Source organism: Lipophrys pholis, assembly GCF_963383615.2.
Source record: "Lipophrys pholis genome assembly, chromosome: 5".
Taxonomy (NCBI): Eukaryota; Metazoa; Chordata; class Actinopteri; order Blenniiformes; family Blenniidae; genus Lipophrys; species Lipophrys pholis.
In genome coordinates this window covers 6,332,406-6,354,108 of record NC_137628.1, presented here as the reverse complement: position 1 = coordinate 6,354,108, position 21,703 = coordinate 6,332,406, and positions in this window count along the sequence as shown.

Genomic DNA, 21,703 nt, shown 5'->3' with positions numbered 1-21,703 from the left:
GCAGACATTTTTCCCTCGTGGGTGATCAATACAAGCCTGAACCGTAAGATGGCACAACAGTCCAACTAATGCAGCCTCCGAGCGTCAGCCTGGAGGCAGTTGTCATGGCAACAGGTATGCTTTTCTCGCCTCCTTGAAGGGTCTTAGTTTCCAAGGTCTTTCACTGTTCCTTGATATATATTTTTTTTTGAGAAGCCTGATGGTTTGAGTGCCTCTCATGAAATCACCTCTTATTCCCTCACGAAGTGAGCAAATATGCAACCGAGCACAGAAATAATTTTTGCTCTGACTTTGTGGCAAATTTCTGGATAGAAAATTTTTTTCCTACTTTGCGCAGTTGTCTCTTCCTCCTCCAAACAAAGAATGTTTTAGATTTATTCCTTTATTTTTAATGATTTAATGATTCATATAAACTTGAGTAATTCCTCTTATGCCGTCAAACTTCCAGCCTCTCCACCTCATGAATAATGTGTGAGGTTAAAATTATTCCATTACAGATGGCCCCAATCCCATTCGCCTCGTAATTACACATGTGATTTAAGTCAATGGTTCCCAGTTTCTGAGTATAGCTGAACTGTAATAGCTTTTGAATGGCAGGCAGAAGGATGTGGAGCCGTTTCAGGTCAGGAATCCAAAGCAAGAATGTGAATGTCACTAACCAGTAAAGGAATGAAAAATAGGAACTAATGAGGTGAGGTGATGAGGTGATAGGAATCAAGGGACAGAGAGGAAGTGGTAGAGATGGTGTGAATGCTGGAAGGAGCATGTCTGACTGTGAGACGCAAACGCAGTTATGAGGAGATAAAAATAGAAAATTGATTGGCGTGGTGGGGATGGTGAGGTTTTGGTGAATGAAAACTGTGAGGTAAGACTTGTTGGTCACCGGTGTGAGACATCAGATCAAGTTTTCTGAAAGTCAACACCCAAATGCAAGGAGACACGATGGATGGATGGATGGACTTTGCAGTTTATATACAATCTCTGATTGTTTCAGGATGTCTGCCCATGTCAGAAAATGTGGTTTCGATCTTCTGCAACTTGAAAAGGTTATTTTATCCATAATTTTTTAATTTATTCATTCTTTATTTTGTTAACAAGTGTCATCTAACTTATGGTAGCAGAGACCTGGAACTGAACCTGCTTACTCTGGGTGAAAGACGGGATACAAATCACCAATCCAACAGACAAACTAACAACTATATTCTCAGGTTTACACATTCACATATTTTACTCGTCTCAAAGTTACTTTGCAAGCATAAATTTCATTTTCAGGAGCATTTCCATTAGCTATCACGTTATTTTTAACTCTGTCACACGTACATTTCTCTGAATTTGTCATTCATTGCACTCTATTTCATGCTTAATTTTAAGTTTTCTTTCCAAGTTTTTAAGGAATATAATTACTCTTTCTATCTTATTTGCACATTTGCTGGAATGAATGAAAACCACATTTTAGTTTGGCTGTAAGTAATGTAAAATAAACCCTTTAGAATCCTGAATCTTGAAGAATTTCAAAGCAGAGGAGAGCACATAGTCTCCACTCATTAAGACTCTGGCAGCACTCGAGCAGGTCTTATCCCTCTAATCTTGCATGTAACTCCTCAGTGAGTTTATGTGAGTACAGTTACTACAAAGCTGATAGTGTGCCGTGTGGACGGCATCATTCTGGATGAAGCGCAATTTCTAAAAGTTTTTATTCCGCTCTCGCGCAGCAGTTGTAGTCAATGTGAAGAATTACACTAAAATGCTACTGTGGAGGCTAATGAAATGCCTCCGGTCAGAACAATGGGTCAAAGTTTATGAAACTTATCATTTTATGACTAACAGTTCATGAGTATCTGGGAAGTGGGAACGGTCCAAGGCATTCCTACATGTGATGTATTGGAGCACTATCGGGAGTATGAGTGCCTGTGCACAGAATAGGACTAATATCTCTATAACTAATATTTGTTCCGTTTACTGTATATGTGTGATGACATTTTTTATCTGCATATATTCTCCGGGCTGATTTCTTGGGTTTTAAACATTCCCTGATGGGTAATGGGATTTAATTTAACCAACTGGCAACTTTCCCAGATCCATGAATCATTAACTATTTATTAATTTCCACCTAACCATAAAGAACCTCTCAGAAGTTGTTTGATAAAAAGCATATTGTCATATTAAAAAGGCAGACTCGGTCACTGTCACTCACCGTGCTACCGTCCCATTTTCTCACCTTCTTAAAGGCTTATAATGCAAACTCACAAACACTCGAAAAGCCATAATGCGACATGCTCCCGGGGCTCAGACTTCAGGTGGTTGCTTACCCTGTTCCGAACTGAAAAACAGCTCTCCCAGCAGTGAAGGGAGTGCTGCAGCTTTTGGAGTCTGTGCGTTTCTGCTTTCAGCCATCCACTGAGTGATGAAGCTCACTGTCAGCTTTCCAGCAGCCAACAATTCCATTGCAATTTCCCCAGAAATCCTACCCTCTATTTAATTGGTATGAATATAATCAACAATCCAGCAGCACAGGAACTATTTTTCAGTCTCACTTTCATCCTTCAGGGACCTTTGGGTTACTTAGATTTTAACCGGCGTGTGTGTAAACAAACCAGCAGAAAGAGAAGAATGTGAGGTCGTCTTTGATATTGATTGATAACGGCCCTTCAGAGTGGAAATATCCAATAGGATTGCTTTACTTAAATCCAAGGTCAGTGTCTCTCTGTCATAGTGTTTTTTCCTATTTGTGTGTGTGTGTGTGTGTGTGTGTGTGTGTGTGTGTGTGTGTGTGTGTGTGTGTGTGTGTGTGTGTGTGTGTGTGTGTGTGTGTGTGTGTGTGTGTGTGTGTGCGTGTGACATCCACAGAGTGACATTGGAGACACATAAATTGTAGCCACCTTCGTGCCTGAAGATCGGGGTCTTTTGGGTTAATAACAAAGCAGCTCATAGGAATTTTAAGGCAGCAGTGTTCATCAATCAGTGTGTTTTGTGCTGATTGAAAACCTCACATCTTTCTGTCTGTGGCATCGAGAGAGGGTAGGTTAGTGTCTCGGGGAAAAAGCATGCAGATTTTACTGATCACACAACCTGTCACAGTCTACATGTGGCTAAAGGAATCGCAGACTCCATTTACACAACAGTGTACAAGTGAAAATGCACTGTTTTTGTGTCTTTGTTTCAGAAGAGTTTTGTGTTTACACTGCAACATTTTGAGAACGATGTCCGTTATAGTAACAACAAAAACAATGAAGACGAAGACAACGTAGATTTCTTGTAGGGCCACTAGTGGGTGCTGTTATTTGTTTTTGTAATGAAACTACACACACATGGAGCAGAGAACAATAAACTATTAACAATGATGACTACACTGAGATACGTATGGACAGACGACCAATTTGGATTTTTATTACAGTGACTCTCAACTATAAAACTACCAATTCACAGAAGAATGTGTTCTGGGAGTCATGGCACTCTGAAGGCAAACATTGATGTTATAGAGATAAGATAAGATGAGCTCGAACTTTATCAATCACACATGGGGAAATTCAGTCATCACATCAGCTCAACATTGCACAACTTACTTAAAGACAGTCAGGATAATTGCACATTAAAGAATAGACTATCACAGTCTCTGACTGTAGCAGATAAGTACCGGCAAACCACTGCATAGAAGATAGGTGATCCTACCATGGCATCATAAAATGTCTTTACCAAGGTCCCTGCAGACCCTGAAGGACCTCAGCCTCCTCAGCAGGTAGAGTCGGCTTTGGCCCTTCTTGTACAGGGTGTCTGTGTTGTCGGCCCAGGTGAGTTTATTGTTGAGGTGAACACCCAGGTATTTGTAGGAGGCCACTGTCTCTATGTCCAAACTCTGGAAACTCTCGGCGCCTTCCTTTGGAAGTCTATCACCATCTCCTTCGTCTTATTCCCTCCCAGACAGATGACAGTGCCCTCTACATCAATCCCTGCTTTGTCGGCAAACTGCAGGGGGTCCATGGTCGGGTTCACCAGGGGCCTGAGATGGTTCAGGATGATTGTCCATCTACTGAGCATGTGCAGAAGAACTATTTACTACGGTTGTGGTGCGCATGCTCAGGAGCACCGATTCTGCCATCAACACGGACACGGACCCAAACGTTTTCAAAAACGTGACTTTTTGTAAACGTAGGGGCTCTGTCCAAGCATTTTCGAAAAGTAGCGTTTTCCTGCTTTTTCATGGAGACTGAGTGGGGCGTCTCCAAAAAGTAAAATTTTCAGTGGCTCTGATCAACATTGTCTTGTAAACCGACACGAAAAATGCGATGGACGTTTTGCGTTTTAATCTGAAAATGTTATGTAAACAGGGCTTCGTAGCCTTGGAGGAGAGTACCAGCATTTGAAATGATTCATCATTGCACCCGTTTGTAGTCTTCGTCACTTCTGGTCTCTCGATTTACTGGACGCTTTTCACGCTGTTCACAGCGGTGGTCACTAAGAACAACACCTTTGAATGTTTCACATTAATAGAAAATGTATCACTCAGGAAGGGAAATGACTCAGATGATTCATCTTTTCTGAAAACTATGAGAAATGTTTTGTATTCAGCATCTACATACTGAATTTTCAATTATTTTCAATCTGCTGTAGTGAGAACAGGCACTAGTGATTATAATGCACCACTTCAGTGCTGAGTGTGTGTGTGAGTGAGTAAAAATACTGGGCAAGTAAAAAATATTGTCAAAAATGAGTTTATTTTTGCAACAGCAGTATTCATCCATCCATCTTCTATATTGTTTTATCCACTACAGGTTTCTAGGGGGCTGGAGCTGATCCCAGCTGACTCAGTGAAGGCAGGACTCCAGTCCATCACAAACACACACTGAGAGACAGACAGCCACACACACATTGAGACCGACGGGACACTTCAAGTTCGTACCTCAGCTGCAGCATCCGGTCTTCTTTTTCTTTTGTAGTTATTTTTTATATCACTCTTGTAGAGCGTCTTCTTCTCGTAATTCTATTTTTGACAGCTGTGTTGCCTGTTTTTTGGTTTTTATTTCAGATTAGACTAGATTTACAAGGAAGCTCTGCACAAGAATTCCTATGTGCTTAAACTTCATGTGTACAGATAGCAAGTAAACGTACAGGTAGGTGTAGGTGTAGGTTCCTGCTGGGCATCTCTGCCTGTCGCACCTACTCCAGTGCTCATGGGTCAGCTGCAGGGTCATCAGCCAGGAACCACCCTTTAACAACGTTTCGTCGCTTTAATCCTGGAACGTCTCCTGGTGGCAGCGAGTGACAGGGATGTCTCCCTGTCACTTCCTGCAGCTGATGGGTGTTGGAGTAGGAGTTGGTCTTTCCCCAGCACCTGTTTTCCTCCTCAGCCAGAGCCAAAAGCTGCCTTTTTTTGCCTCTTCAGACAATTCTTTCTCTGCTTTCCTCAGCTTCCCTCCAGTCACTCCTGCTTCCTTAAAGAGGCGAATGGTTGACCGCCCCACAAAGCCTCGACACACCACCTTAACAGGATAGATGGTGATGTTCCAGCCGGTCTCATGACACTCGGCAGCCAGCTTGGCGTACTCGGCCTACCTTCGCTCGAAGGGGGCCTCAATCTCTTCCTCCTGTGGGATTATGAGCTCGATGAGGTATGCCAGCCTTGCGTTGGTCGACCAAACGACGGGAAATGAAGTTGTCTGCCAAGATCTCCCCTCATGTCCCACTCCTGGTCAGGGGAAAAGGGTCTTAGTCTTTCTCTTGGCCTGGAGTAGATTTGTTCCCCATCTTCTGTGACAAAGTTGCTGTTCACTGCCGGTGGTGACTTTTTGTTGTCCTGTCGACACCTCTTCAGCACCTCGGCTAGCGTCCTCAAAACCTGGTCGTGGTTCCACCTGTAGCGCCGCTGAGAGAGCGTGATCTTGCAGCCTGACAGGATGTGCTGGAGGCTTGCATTCTGGGCATTGCAGAGGTGACAGCATTCCTCGTTCCCAAACCACTGGTGGAGGATGCGAGGCCGGGGGAGTGTGTCATAGATAGCATGAATGAGGAGATACAACAGATGTCTTCAAGCCATCAATTAACATAAACATGTATAGGGACAACACGCAAATAAAAATCCTCCATCCAGATTTAATTCTCATTTACGCTACAACGTTTTCAAGTGAAAGTGCAAAAGGTTGTAGTGTTTTAGGAGTCTGTTTCCATGACAACAGTGCTTGGAACCACTGAAAATGCAATTAAAAAAAAAAATGTTACCAAGGTGGAAATGGGAAAAAATGTGTAAACGGGGAAAAATTGTTAAAATAGCAATCAAACGTGGTCTTCTGTCTATAGGAATATCTGAAACAAAAATTCAAAATTTATGCGTTTTTCACTTGAAAGCTTGTCGTATAAACTGAGCCTAAAACTGTGTATATTCTCACTATCACTGGGGAGTACTAACCTCTATACCTCCAGTATCAGACACGAGTAAAGATAAATCGTTATGATTTCTCTTCTGCTTCTTCTTTTCCCAAAGGTGTGAATGATTAACAGCCTGAGAGATTTCACTCATATTATGATGATTTATAAATACCAAACATGTCAAATGGCACAGCTCTTTGACTGACTGCCCCACACCGAGTCCACGGACAGGCCATCCATCAAAGTCTCTCTGCAAGACTTTGAAGTCAGACCACAGAGCTAATCGACACGCTCACACACACATAAATACATCTGATGTATCGATTCAGGATCCTGATTTACCATCGTGATGTATTAGACGTGTACAAACGCTCATGCGTTTCAGTTTCTCTGTTGTACGAGTCAGTCCTTCTCTTTCCTTTCATCCTCCTGGCTTGTGTTACTTTGCTCAGAGCCAGCAGTGTGAACATTCAGGTCCACAGAGAGACGTCCAGATTTCAGTCGATATTCAATTTAAACGTTCAGATGTGGAACAACTTTGTGATTGATGATTTATGCAATTCCTTTAGATGCCAGAGGGATTGAGTTACAGTCAGCACATGGGATTTTGCCTGACTTCTTACAAATGTTATTGTTTTTTTTAAAGACTGCTGAAGTGTGGTGTTTGATTTAGTTTGCAGCTTTGTGATTTTGTTCATTCCGCAGCAGTAGAAATCGGATCGGAACCTGGTTATTTTATTTCTCCTGATCGCCACACAAAAAGACACATAATGATGGCAAAACTGTTTTCTTTCAGTATGTTGACTATTTTAGCATCTTCTGTAGTGCTAACGTATTGTAACACAAAAGCAACAGAAAAATGCATCGCTTTTGCTCTGGAAAGTAGAAAATTGATGCATTTCTATCACTTAAGGAGTCTCAAAACGTTTTATATGGCTGATATGCAACAAAGCTGAAGTTGACAAAGTTAGCTTTTGGTTGAGGTTAGGTTAGCACCCAAAATACTTTAGTAAGTTTAGCTAAAGAGCATGTTTCTGCTTTAAAACATTACTTGCAATATAAAGTGACGGATTAGTGCAACACCACGACTTGAGTTGCTGGTGACAGATTACTATAAAAGTTATTACAAGTCCTCCTGAAGTTTTTATGAGCATCTTTTTTAGTAACAAACTTGTGATGAAACTGTTATATTCATTTTTTTTGCTTGCTATAGAAGGTACTTGACTTCCATTGAAAGAGACTTTGGGTTTAAAAGTCGCACCACTAACCTCATTGAGAGAAAATTGCTCTTTTAGGGTCCATAAATTAAACATCCCTGTTTGCAGCTCGCACTCATATAGGACTTGTACTTCCTCACTGTTGCACATGATTTTACTGGGATTACTACTGTAAAAGACCACAAGAGTAACTTCCACCTGCAGTCGTGGTTACTACTAACATTAGTTAGAGTTACAAGCTAAGACCATTTCTCACCTGCATTTGGTTGGTTGGTGAGTGTCAGTGTTGATCGTTGTCGTAACCTCCTATAGTGACTCGTGTCATTTTTGGCATGAGGATGGATCATGTGTGCCTGTGATGATAGAACAAAGTAAAGTACTCTGTGTTAATTTCCACTTTCACACCATGACGTTTCTTGAGTATCTTTATTTTGTTCCAATAAGCCTGAGTGCTGTTTTGTCCTCTGTGTCCTTTTAATGGATAGAAACCTGCTTTCGTGGATGCAATAAATTGTTCTACACAATGAAGAAATGTCAGTTTACACCAATGATGTGTTCACTGGGGAAATAGAAAAAAACTGCTTAATTGCGTGGGACCATGCTTCGATGCCCAATCCTCAACAAAAGGCCATGCACTCTATATCCTGACTCCTTTCTAATAGAACAAGCATTACGTTCTGCAGCACTTTGTGCTGGACTGTTATTCGCATCGGTCGCCTATGACCCTTTTCCGGTTCACTACTGTGCTCTTCTTGGACTACTTTCGATGGATACTGACAAATACAGATCAGGAACGTCCAGGAAAAACTCCTGGGGGGGGCAAACATACGGCCTGCGGACCAGAACCAGCCTGTCACAGGGTCCAATCCAGCCCACAGGAAGAAATTACCAAGACAATATCAAGTTTATTTAATCGAAGGGATGAGATCCGACATGAGGGAATTAGCAGTGAAATCTACAGTACTGCAAGGGAAGTAGTTTATGGATGGATGGATGGATGGATGGATGGATGGATGGATGGATGGATGGATGGATGGATGGATGATATCAAGGTTCTACTGTGAGGCTGAATTTGTTAAGACATGCATGTTGAAAGCTGCAAAATGCCTCCATTGGACACGAACATTGTTTTTGGACATTTTGCTGGATTGTACACCAGGAAGCATCATTAAAAACAATCAACATGTATTTTTATTGATTATTTTGTGGCTCATCAGGTTATCGGAACATGTTCCCTACGTCTTCACAATGGTTATTGTGGATTTTTTTTACCAGCTGTTGGTTGGCTACTTAAAATTAAATCAGTTTGGCACCCCTGACATTGGCATCGTCTCCAATGCCAAACTCAGTCTGCTGCCTAATACTGTATATCCCAAATATTAACATGATGGCATCAGTTATAGAGTTAGTGGCTGTTTGGTAGACATTAGATTGAGATTAAGGTTCAAATTTACATGTCTGAAAAGGTTTTCTATGAATGTCTGGGATGATGGTGTGTTTTTCTTTTAGCTGTCCAGACGTTTTAGTTTTGGAATCATCATTTTATCCTCAAGGTGCCTCCAGGCAAAGGGGCTGACTGCTGTCTCTGCACAAGCCATCAGTTTAAGAAAATGTCTCTCCTGTTAGCAAATAACTTTATTCTCCATCACATTACAGTTGGTAGTCTATTTGTATTGGCTTCTACTCTCATTCAGTTACACCGTCATTGAAGTTATTTGTTATAATAAAAAGTAGCTGTGTTCTCTATGGAGTCTTTTCGCAGTGTGGCTTTCTATATGTGTAATAGTTATCATAATAGTTTGCAACTAAATATGAAACTCACTTGATATTTGAAACCAAGACCATCTATCATGCTATTTATTGCAAATGGGTTCCAACAGCTTTTGCCAACTTTATATTTCAATATGAAAACCTTTTTTTCTATTCTCTTCTTTGTATCCTCGATAGATTTTTCTATCAAGCTGTCCTCATCTCCTCCCCTCAAAATAAAGCTGTGTCAGGATCCTGTTCACATTTGATGCTCTTCTATTGCCTTTGTAGCCCCCCCCCCCCCCCCCCCCCCCCCCCCACATCATTGTCTTCCCATCTTGAAATAGCACTCTTGATATCCTCGGGCTGCCTTGCTTGATCACCAGACGTGACAGAAGCAGGAATAGTTCACCCAGCAGTCTGTCAGTCCTGTCTGTCCTTTTAAAAATTTACCAGTTACTCAGCCTCACTCCAGCTGTGTTGATGCTGACGTACATGTGTATGACACATCTGCTGGTTTCTTGGCTCGATTTTGAGCCTTTTACTTGCAGTAAACATTTCTGACTTCTCGTTTTAAGACATTTCACTTTCGTTTTCACAACAAAAATGCATTTGTAGGTAATATGACTAAACGTACATGGAATGTTCCAATGAATGATGTTATGTAAAGGGGTTTACTGAAGAGAGAGAAGCGTTTTTAAAGGAAAACGATCAGAGGGTGGGATCATTTGGCTATAGCAGGAGTGTCAGAACACATTTTAGTTCAGAGGTAGCATGTGACCCAATTTCCTCTTGACTGTGCCGGACTGATAAAATAGTGCCATAATAACATTTAGATTTAAACTTTAATGTTGTTCTTTTTGTGTATGTATAAGTTTTCAAATAGTCTATGGTTTTGCAAAATGTTTCACAATAACTCCCAAAAATAAGCACAATCTCAACATGAAGCCAATTTTTTATAAAACTGCAAAATTAACTAATATTAACTAAAAAGTATAAGATTTTTTGTCATACATGTCTTTGGCACTTCACAGCCAATCTGCAGGCTTTTTGAGTAGATTCTCATTGTGCCTGTGTGCGTTCCTCCGGGTACTTACCTACCAAATGGTAAATACTTGCCTATTGCTGCAACAACATTGCTGCATGTTATTGTCTTTCACTCCTTGATGGACTGGTGACCTTTCCAGGGCCTGTCCTGCCTTTCACTCAATGTCAGCTGGGATAGGATCCAGCTCCCCACGACTCCTAGTCTGAGTTTGATCGAGCTGATGGACGGAAGAACTGACACATCAGGGGTGGCACAGTAAATAGTGGATAATGTGATGGCCTCACAGCAAGTATGTTGTTTGTTCAAATCTGTTGACCAACAGTCGGGGAAAACCGATGTAGGAATAACCTGACAGCACACATATTGACTCACCGGTTAATATTGCGACTCGACCATGAGCCGCTCCTCCACTCAGTGACTTACTTTTTTTGTTATTATAGAAAGCAATCTGTGGATGGTTGCAAAATGAAGTTGTTATCTCAGAATACTGATCTGAACATTTTATATGTGAATTGGAAAAAAAACAAACATGTGAGTATATAGGATTGAAAATGAGATATAATGGATCCAACATCATACTGGAAGTGTTCTTCTATCATCACCACCATCATCATGATCATCATACCACTACTTCTACCACCATTACAGTTAGAGTGTATTATGTGAACAAAAAGTAAAAAAATAAAAACACAAAGAAGAACTCTTGTGCAATAATCAAGGCTTCAGGTTTTAAGGCAGAAGAACTACAAATAAAAACTGTTATTATGCTGTATTTATGTTAGCCACAACATCACAATGGGCAGGGATTGTTATGCAGTCAATTCGTTGCCATGGTGATTCTGATCTCCATGAAATGCAGATATGAAACGTGTCACGGAGTAATTTACCATCAAACATTTCCTAAAGGCTGAATCCAGTTTGAATTTCCACCTCCAACATACTTTTAATAATTTTCAAGGTTGCAGCTGGCTGTTTGCAGCTGATGTTTTTTTAAACACTTTTCACCTGCGTCTCGTCGTTTTGTTGGGATATGCTTTTAAGCTCCAAATTCAGTAGGTCTGATATGTCATCAGTAAGTTTCTGTTGTAATTTCAAACATGACCTTTGTGTGAATTTGTTCCCATTTACATACAGGAATTTTTGAAGGGGACCTTATTTGCAAGCGTTCCAGCTGAGTCTCATAATCTTACTTCACTGGTTCATCTGAATTGTCCTCAGGTCTTCACCTCAGTGTGTTTCTTGTTTAAAAGAATGTGCCCTGCAAAGAACTAGACATTTGAAAGTTAAACAGTGGACACAACAACAGTTTATATGACAAAGCTGCTCTCAAGCAGGTTTACGTTGAGGAGAAGGATAAACTGTGCCATACCGACGCTTCATAATCTTCAGCTGCTCTGACAAATTGCACTTTGTCTTTCAGCCTGACTTGTTCACCCCGCCGGCTGTGTGTTCCTCTGCAGCAGAGTGTCTGCTCGGGCTCGGCCTCCTGGGAGCAGAGCCACGACTGCAGGTAAGATGAGACGCATTCCTAAATTTAGACGCTCGTTCAGTTGAGTCCCAGTGTTTGGGCTAAAGCATGAAGAAGAAAACAAACCCTGTAGAAATTCCCAAAAGCTTGAAAATATAAAATCCAAACCTGGTCACCAACACAAGATAAAGTATGTGATTTCTCAAAGATGCACCCACGCACAGCGTGGAGACTGGACCTGTGTGACTTTATTTCACTTTTGTGCCTTGTTTTTTTTACCACCGGCTTACAGTAAATCTGTGTCGGATAAACAGGTGTTGTTTCGTGAAGCCGCAGAGATTAAGCGACCGACAGCTATCGCAGGTAATTAGGTTGCTGGGGCTTTACTGTCAACATGGCCAGGCTGATAAATGAAGTGAGCAAGCAGTACTGGTGTCCTTCCAGCGTCACTCTGGAGGGGATTATCCCCGATGTACTCATTTCAATTCAGCATGCAGGACGGACCTGGAAACAACAGCAGCACAGCAGCACAAACACAAACATCTGGAACGTCTTCGTCATTACCACGTTACAATATTCACATCTCATTCCTCTTCCAATCACGCAACATTTCTTAAACCCTAAAGCCTGTGTGCCAAACAGTGTTGTGCAAGTTAGTAGAATTAGAGCTTCATTTTAGATGGGAAGTAGTGGAGTTACAGAACGGGCTATAAAAATGAAAGGTAACCAAATAATGATAATGCATGGGTTTTATATAGCGCTTTTCTGGACACTCAAAGACGCTTTACATTGCATTATTCATTCACTCCATACCAGATGGTGGTAAACTATGTATGTAGCCACAGCTGCCCTGGGGCTGACTGACGGATGCGACAGTGTTGCCAACTCCTCAGTAAGGAAAGTAGCTATTGGCTGTCCTCAAAGTCGCTAGAAGTCGCTAAATGATGTAATCACCTAATTTGCATAATTTGACATTAGCATGTAATTGTAAGGCACACTGTAGGAAAGAGGAATAACATCGTGGAAGAGACAAACTAAGTTAAAAAACCGCCCTAGATATGTTTAGAACTACAAATGAGCTTTCTGTTGCTGATTCTGGTGTTTTTGTTTTTATTTTTGTCATTGAAATAGGACTGTGTGAGTCAGATGCAGTGATTTATTGATTCTGTTTTAGTGTGATTGAAAAAAAATTATATTTACTTGCTGTTCACGTATTTGTATTTACCTGCAGTTTACTTGCTCTTCTCAGTGTGGACGCAGTGTGGTGAGGGTCTCCTCTGGTCTGATTGCAGCTGGGACTGCTGCAGGAGGGAGGGAGGGAGGGAGGGACTGTCAGACTGACAGAAGGTCTGTGAATGCTTCAGGACGGAGGAGGGGCTCACAGCAGGGCACGCTGCTCGTTGACGACAGTCACTGCAGAACGATACGTGCTTTCACGTCAGTGTCGCCAAACACACTCGAAAGTCGCTAATAACACCAGAAAATGTCGATAGATTTGTCGCTAGTCGCTCTTCACCAAAACAGTCAGCAGATTTAGGAACAAAGTCACCAAGAGTGGGAAGCGAGGCTGCTAAAGTGTGCCATCGGCCCCTCCGACCACCAACCACTCAGTCTCAGGACACTTTGGCATGTTGGCATGCAGAGATGGGAATTGAACCTGCAACTTTCCAATTGGGAGACGACCACTGTACCAACCGAGCCATGCTGCCTCTACTTTGTAAAGTAATTGTTGTGTTGCTTTTGTCCTTCTTAGACCGTTCTTAATAATTTTTTTAAAGGTTTCCCAAACAAATGTATAAACTAGTGACAAGGTCGTATCAGAAGAAGCTAATTAATTTTCTAGGCTGTGAATTTACACCACCTATCATGTATATAAGCCAATGTTAATATTACTCACAGTGGGAGATCTTTCCTGTTGCTGTGAGGACAAGGCTCTTTTTACACTACAAGTTTTCAAGAGATAACACATTGTTCTTTGCTTTTCATTTCAGTAAAGTCAATTATTTACAGGGCAACATTTTGAAAAATGGTGGTCTGTTTACACGGAAATGAAAGTAATGCTGAAAATGATATCGTTTTCATGTCGGGTCACTAGTGCGTGCTGATTGTTTTTCGTAATGACACCAAACACATTCATACAGATAACGCTATAAATATGAGATTCTTCCACTGTCTACACAGAGACTGAGCCTTGAAAAGTTGCGTTTTCCCACCGTTTCCACGGAGACGGAGTCAGAGCATTATCAAAAAGTTCCACCATTAGAGCCATTTGCAGAAAGTTGTGTTTAGTGACTCTGCACCGGACGCACAAAAACACAACAAAAGTGTTACATTTTCACTTGAAAACATTGTCGTGTAAATGGAGCCTGAATTAGTTCAGGAGTAATCATCCATCTCCTTCTGTAAACTGCAGAAGGTTTACTGCAATAATAATTTCAACACGTCTTTGATTACTGTTCAGGCTCAGTCAGCATGAATGAGAGAGACGTCAAGCTGACGAATACTTAATACTTTCATAATAGTAACATGTTACTGCGACAACCAGTAAATCTCTGTTGTTCTAAACCTTTTTCTTTGTCTTTTTGAATTCTTTTCGACACTTTCACATAAACATGTCTAGACTGGCTGTTACCTAAGACGACAGCTTACTGTAAGGCATTCTGTTGTTTACAGCACCAGCAAGAATTGCTTTTTCTTTTCTTTTCTTTTCTTTGGTTGACTTTGTTTTTCTTAAGAAGAACAATGGCGCCTTCAGTAGATTTTTATTATTTATGTAAAAACCTAAACAGAACCTAAATGGGAGTTGCTTCATTTCCCTCCTCTTTTTGCTGCAGAGCAGAGTTGTCCAGTCCCGGTCCTTCATGAATTCTGTCCTTCTCTGTTCAGGGTCCTCACTGCCCCATCACTCCTGGAATTAAAGTGTCATCATCAATCGACAGAAAGCTGACAGCCAGCAGCTCGTTACTCAGAAGTGTTGGAGACATGTAAAACATGCAGGACGGCGTCTTTTCAGGGCTGCACAGTCCAATCAGGGTATGATAAACTAACTGACTGACAAAATGACAGTTTCATCTATTGTGTCACAGCAGTAATCTCCACTGTGTATACAGCAGCAGGTAATAGTGACTCAACAGACAGGGGTCAATATTTAAACCTTCATTAGTGTGAAGCTTCTTTCTACCTGCCAACAGGGAGTGTCGCCGCATTTCTTCCTTATGTTTTCTATTCTCAATCCGCTCTCTCTCTGTGACATATGCTCACATTGTGATGGTCAGACCGCCACTGTTGAGTGATTCACCCCTGCTTTCCTGCCCCGAGAGACACGACCTGCCACGAGGATGGGTAAGCCTCTGGAAATGAAAATGGAGAAAGCTCATTCTTCCTTCCCAGCCTGCTGAAGTGAAAACAACAGCATGTGACAGCATTTGTTTCTAACTTTGGCTCCGGCTTCCCAAACTTTTCACTTCTCGCTTGAAGAAGTGCGAAATAAAGTTCTCGCTGTGGCGCACGCTATATAAGTGAATGCAGAAAGTAAGATATGACTCAACATGGTACAGGATGATGGATTTCTAATTCATGCACTCTGAGATGAGACGGAGCTCCGGAAAATACATTTGAAAAAAAACATTTTTCACATATAGGCTCTACTCTCTCATTATATTTTTCAGTTGTTTTATTTCTCACAGCTTGCTATATAGGATATCGACAGGTGCCTGTTGCCATGGTTACGTCACACATAGATGTCGCTCTATCCGTGCTATTATGGACACGTTTGAGCCTGGCTTGCTGCATGATGTGGATTGTGTGGTTGGACAAACAGCAGGGTTGTGGATGCGGCATTGGCAATGGAGTATTGAGTGGATGTTGTCATCTAATGTTTCCACCAGGAGCTTGTGTAAGTGTTAAAAGCATAGCGATCGACCATAACATCATGACTGGCTGTCTAATTTTTATGTAAGTCAACCTTTTTTGATACTAGAATAGAGATGATGTGAGGATGTTTGCAGCAGATTCCTAAAGAAGAGTTAGGATTAGACCTGCTTGTCCAGCACATCCCACAGATGCGTGAAATCCATGAAATTTGGAGCCCAAAAATTGAAGCCTACCTGGTTGTTGTGTTTCACATCCATATTTGTTCTGTGGCAGGGAGGTGATCTTCCTGCAGGAGGTCATCATCATAAGGGAATACTGATGAAAGGCCTGACCACCTACCTGAGCATGCAGCAGCTACTACATGCTAAAATAACATTATCAGTTTTCAGAATCGTAAGAGTTCCCTGGAGAACAATTCTCAAGCATCCCACTGCCTCCATTATATTGATTTTTCCCCTTACCTTCTGCCATGTTTGTCTAAGGCCTCGTTTCAAGTGAAAATGCGTCGTTTTTGTGTTTTCAGTTCAGAACATTTTCACGTTTACACTGTGTAGTTTTCATCTGGGGCCACTAGTGGGTGCTTTTGTTTTTGTAATGACACCACACACGGGAACAACACGCTATAAAGAAAAAATATATATATATTTATAAAACTATGAAGTCCCAGAAGAATGATTACTGGGAGCCATGACACACTGGAGGAAAACCTTGTTGTTGTTGTCCATCTACTGGGCATGTACTGTTTACTATGGCTGTGGTGCACATGGGCAGTAGCAGTTTTTAAGAAGGTGTGCTCTTCCCCCCGTTTCCATGGAGACAGAGTCGAAGTGTTTTCAAAAGGTTTTGTTTTCAGTGGCTCAGAGCGCTGTTGTTGTGGAAACCCAACAAACGTTTTCCATTTTCACTTAAAACCATGTAAACGGGGCAAAAGATAAGAAAAGCACAAGCACGATTCACCACCATTTATGAGACTTGACCAACTTCCTCCACCACTGTGGACGAACCTTCAGATCCTGCAGGTTGGGAGCTGATCTGACCCCCTTCGCCAAACTCTTCGTCTTCTTTTCTCCATTTGTCTTGCTTGTAACACCTGAACTTTGAGTAACGTGTTTATATTCTTATGGCTGATCAGTAATTTTTTTAATGCATTTACACTTAGCTGGCTAAAGTGTGAGACAAGGAGCGAGAAAAGTGACTGTCAGATGGGGATGTGTGGGCAGTTGGCGAGATTTATGAAAAAACGCCCCTTTCCACTGAAAGATTGTGAGCAACTGAGACTGATGCACACGCTGCTCCTTCACTTTATCTCTTCTCCTTTGCACTTTATTTATCCTCTTAGCAAGATACATGTTTGATTAGTATATCTCTGTGAAAATTACTTATCATTAAACTTTGTAGCGCGTGCCAGGGAGCAGGACTGTCAGTTTTACATTTGCCATCTCTAATCATAGGCTTTGACTCATAATTTAGTCTAATTTATGAGCGCCGAAGCCCACTGCTCCGCCTGTGTTTCCCTCTGTAAAACATTTAAAGCGCCAGATGGGGAAATAATGAACTTTTCTTGCAGAAGGCAGCTGACAGAAGCTTATGAAACTGGGAGCTGTTGACTGGGATCTCAATTATAAGTGGACCGTGACGTATTAACACACGCATTGTCATAATACAACGTTTTTGTTGGGGAGGAAAGAAAAGGGAATGTAAGCTTGTGGTTCTGCTTTTGTTATCCTTTTACAAAAGCTCAAAATCTGATCTCCAGAGAAGATTACATCTGGTTACCAAACGGAAGTAGACTATAAGTCAGAGCATCATCCTGGATCACTGATGGAGGGAAAAAGAGTGGCAAGGAAAAGTAAAAGAGGAGAAAGTGTGACAGTGATAGAAAGAATTAAAAAATTGGAAATTAAAACATGAGGGGTTACAAATGTAATTAGGGATTTGAGCAAGACTTTGAGACAAATGAAGAAATGAAGCCACAAGATGTGATAGCAGAGGGTGAAAGATGAAGAGAGCAGTAGTAGATGGGGATAAAACAGCAGAAATATCTGAAGGGTTGAGCGTGAGACCAATGAATGTCGAGCTTCCTACGTTGAGACTGTCTGACCCGGGCTTCTTTTATCCATCAAGATCAAAGCTCAGAAAAAAGCTTGTGAGAAAACCCAGGGGATTGGATTACACATCCTCTGCTTTCAGAGGATGAGGAACTCTTTCTTTTTTCTTTTTTTTTTTATCTAATTCTGGGCACAGTCATCATGATTATCATTAACATCAGCACTCTCCTCTGTGATTGTAGTCACAGACGCTCTCATGTATTTTTTACTCATAAACTTTGAGACCCATTGTTTTATTCAAATGGTTTTAAGAGGTTTTGAGTGTCGCAGCATCTGCTGAGAATGTGAGTGAAGAGGAAAGAGAGTGTTAATTCAGAGAAAGCTTGAAAATGGTCAAAATTATGCCTTTTGCTCGCTTGCTTGTTTATTAATGTTCACATGGTTGTTTCATGTTCTTATATACGTATATATGTATGCATTGATTGATATATATTCACTAGACACTTTATTAGAGACATTTATTCAACTACTCATTATAGATAATCAGCCAATCATATGGCGGCAAGTCGATGCATTCACGCTTGTAGTCAAGATGAGCTTCTTAAAGCCCTGTTTACACAACAAGTTTTCACGCTTTCATTTCAGAAAAGTGTCACATTTACATGGCAATGTTTTGAAATTGTTGTCCGTTTACATGGAAACAGCAGAAATGCTGAAAACGATGTAGTTTTCATGTAGGACCACTTGTGGGTGCTGTTGGTTCTTTTTGTAAAAAACCACACACACATGCACGCCGAGAACAATACAGCAACACGCTATAGATCTTACCAATGGTTGTTATTGTCCATCAACTAACGCAGAAGAAATATCTGCTACGACCTTGGTGTCCATGTGCAGTACCAGCATTTCAGAAAAGTTGTGTCTTTCCTCCTTTTACAGGGAGATGGAATGAGGGTGTTTTCAGTGGCTCCGAGCACTGGTGTCACATAAACAGACACCCAAAATGCAGCAAAGGTTTTTGGTTGTGTCTTGAAAACATTGACAAGTGAACAGGGTCTCAGTTCATACCAATGAGAAAGAGTTCATCAACTTTAAATGTGGTTGTTGGTGCCAGAGGGACTCGGCAGGAGTTCCAGAAACTGCTGATCCACTGGGATTTTCTGGCACATCAGTCTTCAGTGTTTGCAGAGACGGGTCTGGAAATGAGCAAAATATCCAATGAGTCTCAGTTTTTTGGGTGAAAATGATCGCTGATGTCAGAGGAGAACAGACAAACTGGTCTGAGATGGTAGAAAGGCAACAGGAACACAAGTTGTTAGGGCTAAAATACACAGAAGAACATCTCTGACAGGTTTGAAGCTGATGGTCGACAGTAGCAGAAACACAGCAGGTGTCTTTCATGTTATCTAAGAACAGGAAACTGAGGCTTCAGCTTGCACAACTCAGAAAAACAGAAAAAACTATTAGAAAAAAACCTTGCTTGGTCTGATGACTCTTGTTTTGTGCTGCCACATTGACACGGTCAGCTCAGAAATCCGTGTAACGTTCATGAACGTGGGTGTGTCTACCAGCATTCGGCTTCACCATATGATTTATTCAAACCAGAGGTAAGATGTAGCCTCACTTAGACGCAGTATGGAATGGAACCAACTCAATGGTTCTTCCAAGACAATTTCCAGAAAGGAATCAATTCATTTCAAAGCTTATTAAAAGCAGAATATAATTCTTACCATATTTGAACCATATATCTGTCATATTTACTCTGCAATTACTGGATTAGTAATGATCATGAATTTAACTTAACCTGGAGACACAAAGTTTGTTTTGTAACAGTGTCTGGCTCGATGTTAATGAAAAAGTTGGTCGCAATCACTGTGAGGAAAGTTGCTCGGCCCTAAAGCTATGGATCAAAATGATACAGTACGCTACCGGCATGCCCACTTAATAATCCAAGCTGGGGGGGGGGGGGGGGGGGGGGGGGGTGTGGGGGTAGTCTGGGGGGGTCGCTTCTGAAAGCACATTGTTATTTCCTGCTGTAAAGTCTTTATGTGTTGAAACCATGTGAGAATGACACTTTATTCTTTCATCCATCCATCCATCCATCCATCCATCCATCCATCCATCCATCCATCCATCCATCCGTCCACTTGATTTATTTATTCACTCAGTTTTATCTCCTGAACAGAAATCCCTAAACTCTATACACGGTGAACTCCAGGTGACCCTGTAGCCTACTTTTCTGTTTACTTCTCCACATAAACTTGTTTCTGCTCCAACCTGGGTGTGTGTATGTGTTGGCAATGGGCTTCATCAGATCTCGAGAATTCACATTTTCAGTTCAGCACGTTAAATCGTGCAGATCAGCAGAAACACGCTCTCTTTTTTGGGGACGGAAAAGACGGAAAAGGTTGTTAGTCTGTGTGGAGGTTTACAAAAGACTTATAAACGGCAACCTTGCACTTACTGAGCAAAGTTTGAGTTCAGCTTAGCACCTTTTTAGGTCTGTGTATTGAGTTGGTTGAATAAAAAGGTTTCCAATTCAAATTAATTGCCATATTCAAGGTGAAATATGTCAACTTTTAATTTTGAAATCTGAGCTTCTTATTTTTTCCTTTACTATCCTTTTGCATTGCGAAGCCTATTTTGGCTGTAGGTTTATAATTACAAGTCAAGACATGACATGAGAGGGCTTAGCTAAATTGCCTGAGATCATTTATGCATGTTCCAAAGTATCATTACGACTTATTAAGCATCAGTATTAATCAAGGCTGTGACTTCAGAAGAGGAAATCATTCCACAAAGTACTGCGGGCTTGCCTCTTCCTGAAATTCTGGAAAGTGCAAATAATTAATCTTGTCATGGAAATACATAAAGTGGACGTTAGACATCCAAACTAAAAAGTAATAACCTGTGTAAATCAAACTGATGAATGACCGCTGCAGAACCCAACTTGGGGAATCACTTCAAATTACAGTGAGTGGTTCTGCATTGATGTTTTTCAAGAAACACACTTTTCAGTTAAGAAGAAGGCGTGTTGTGTTTGCAGTTAAATATAGGACAGAGAGCAAAGAGAGAAAAGCGACACCACAAGAATAGTGCTCCCTCTCTGGAGCTCTCTCCTCTCTCGGTCTGAGGAGTAGCTGTTGTGGATCAATACCTTTCCCCGTCTGCCTCTCTCACTGTACCAAAGCCGACGGGTAATGGCCTGTAACAAAGTTGGTGCGTGCGCGCCCGTGAGTGTGTGTTGGGCGTTTAAGTGTAATCCAGGCTGTCACACCGCTCAGGCTCATCTGGGCTGCCCAGTGGGTAGGTGCCATTCTTCCTCCTAACAAGAAGAACCTTTCATTAGTGGGAACAAGCCTGAGTGATATGTTGTTTTTATTTATTTATTTGTTTCAGCCCAGTAGCTGCTGTTCATGCTTTAAAGTGGGACCTCTGAAAAGATTTTGCTCTCGAGGAGGACTTATGGAAAGTGTTTTAGTGAGATCGCAGGTCCACAGAAGCGTCGCACTCCCTACACTTGTATCATGTTCTGCACACTCTTGAATCTGGGGTTACAATTTTCTGCCCCCATATAATCTTTTTTCAGCGAGTGTTTTACAGAGAATTACACATGTTGGGGTTATGATGGCTGAGCTCGGTGGGATCAGGTTTTCAGTGGAGCAGATAAAAGTGGAACACAGTGGAGACTGGGTGGGCATCATCATCGTTCTAGAGCTGCACAGTGTGCACAGTATACCTCTGGAAACATGTTCATGCTGTGCAGATTTTGCAGAAACCTCTTTTGAGCCTCATTTCTTTTCTATTCGGAAAGGACAGTAAATATTCTGCATGCAACAGTGTGCCCTTTAAAAAATATAGCTTTCTTTTCCCCTCCTTATTATGAACATGGCACTCAGGAAAGCTTGCACAAGACAAGTCACTGCAGCATCACATTTGA